This window comes from Oryzias melastigma, linkage group LG7, assembly GCF_002922805.2.
Source record: "Oryzias melastigma strain HK-1 linkage group LG7, ASM292280v2, whole genome shotgun sequence".
Lineage (NCBI taxonomy): Eukaryota > Metazoa > Chordata > Actinopteri > Beloniformes > Adrianichthyidae > Oryzias > Oryzias melastigma.
This window is the reverse complement of record NC_050518.1, coordinates 32,446,246-32,447,867: the sequence shown is the minus strand read 5'-3', so window position 1 is coordinate 32,447,867 and position 1,622 is coordinate 32,446,246. Positions and strand designations below refer to the sequence as shown.

The 1,622-nt window shown below is 51.9% G+C and overlaps 1 protein-coding gene across 1 annotated transcript in view; it reads right to left on the bottom strand.

Moving 5' to 3' along the window:
- plxna3 (plexin A3) overlaps positions 1-717 on the bottom strand; it is a 106,606-nt gene extending 105,889 nt beyond the window's left edge. The window contains exon 1 of the mRNA XM_024263860.2: positions 294-717. The gene's annotated coding sequence lies outside the window, so the exon portion shown is untranslated. The remainder of the gene's footprint in view (positions 1-293) is intronic.
- Positions 718-1,622: the final 905 nt, after the last annotated feature.

The following is a 1,622-nucleotide window of genomic DNA, read 5'->3' as shown; positions in this document are numbered from 1 at the left end:
GGGGTAAAGCGTCCTTTACGCACCGATCTGAACACGGTCAGAACCAAGCACCGAACCCCACAAGGGGGGGCAGCCTCACCTGGGGTATTAACCCCCCGGACTCAGCCCTGCACTCCCCCACTGATTAGGAAAAGAACGATTTCCACGCGCACGTGAGCAGAGATGCGGCGTTCTCCCCCAAACATCACGCGCACGCGGCTTCTGAGAGCCCCCCACCCCACCCCACAACCATCAGGGTCTGGAGAGTCTCCCCGGCCCCCGCGGCCCAGCGCGTGCGTGTCCCGCAGACCTACCTGCGTGAAGCGAGCAGCAGAGTCCGATCCGTGATTTAAGTCCAGAGTCCCGCGCACGCGCCGCCGCTGCGTGTTCCTCACTCACGCGCTCGTGCTCAGGTGGTCCCACAGTGAGGGCGGGGCCCGCGCAGGTAAACGGAAAAGTCCTCGGGTGAAACAGAGAGGAATGGTTCCAGAACGGGGCGCCTCTCCCGGACACGCACAGCCTGCCTCGGCTCGGCTCGTCTGCAGCGGCCCAGTCACGGACAGCCCCCTGCCGGACTGCACCACCCAGCGGCGGGGGGAGGCCGGCCGCAGGCGGTCCCCTTAGCACGGTTAACGTCCTCTCACGGGTCAGGGGGGCTCGAACCGGAGCACGCACGCGCGCCTACGTGTATGGGCAGTAAGAGCTGCGGACACGGAGGCAACAGCGCGTGCGTGGAGAACACGCAGCTATCAGCACCCCCTCCCATCCCTGCTCCTTGGTTCAGTCCGGCTCCTTAATCTGCTGTTTTTCTCCTCCAAGACCCAGATGTGGAGAGAGAGTGACAGAGAGAGAGAGAGACTGGGGTTCCGGGTCCATCTAACCGAGTCCGGACTGTTGGACCAGGTCTTTGGATTATTGTCCTGTATCTGGATCCTCTAAAGAAGGCCTCTCCAAACTGTTTCCTACTCTGATGGGGGTCCGGGGTCCGTTTAAAGGCTAACAGAAAAAGGCTAACTATCACACCCTAAACATAAACGCCTTTTAAGAAAGCCACGCAGAGCCAAGTTTTAAATCATTAATTTCTGACATTTTCATAGAAAATAATCCTAAAATATTTTAATAACTATATATATATATATATATGCCATATATATGCCATTACCTGCGGTAATGCTAGTGTGAATGCTGTGAGCTGAATGTGGCCGTTGAAGATGATAGTGCTGATAGCTGAAATGGCTGAAACTAATACCTGAAAATGCTAAAGCTGATAGCTACCTAAAACATTAGTGAAAAGCCAAATTATTCTAAAAAGCTCAAAATTAACCAAAACAGCTAGCATGTGGCCGAAATATGAGTTAAATACCAAATTATCCCCCCAAAAAAGAAAACTGGTAAAATGTCAGATTTAGCCAAAACAGTTAGCATAAGAATAAATTATTAGGTAAACTTCAAATTAGCCAATAAAACTAAAAAAAAAATGTGATTGACAGCTGAGAGGATCCTTTCAGACTCATCCAAACTGCTTTGAAGTTTTTGTTGTTGTTTACCACAGAGAAGCAGAGGTGCTGATGCTAACAGGCGCCGGCCTCACTCAAACTGCAGAGAATCACAGTTTTTGAAGCTGAGTTCAGCTTCCCCCAGAT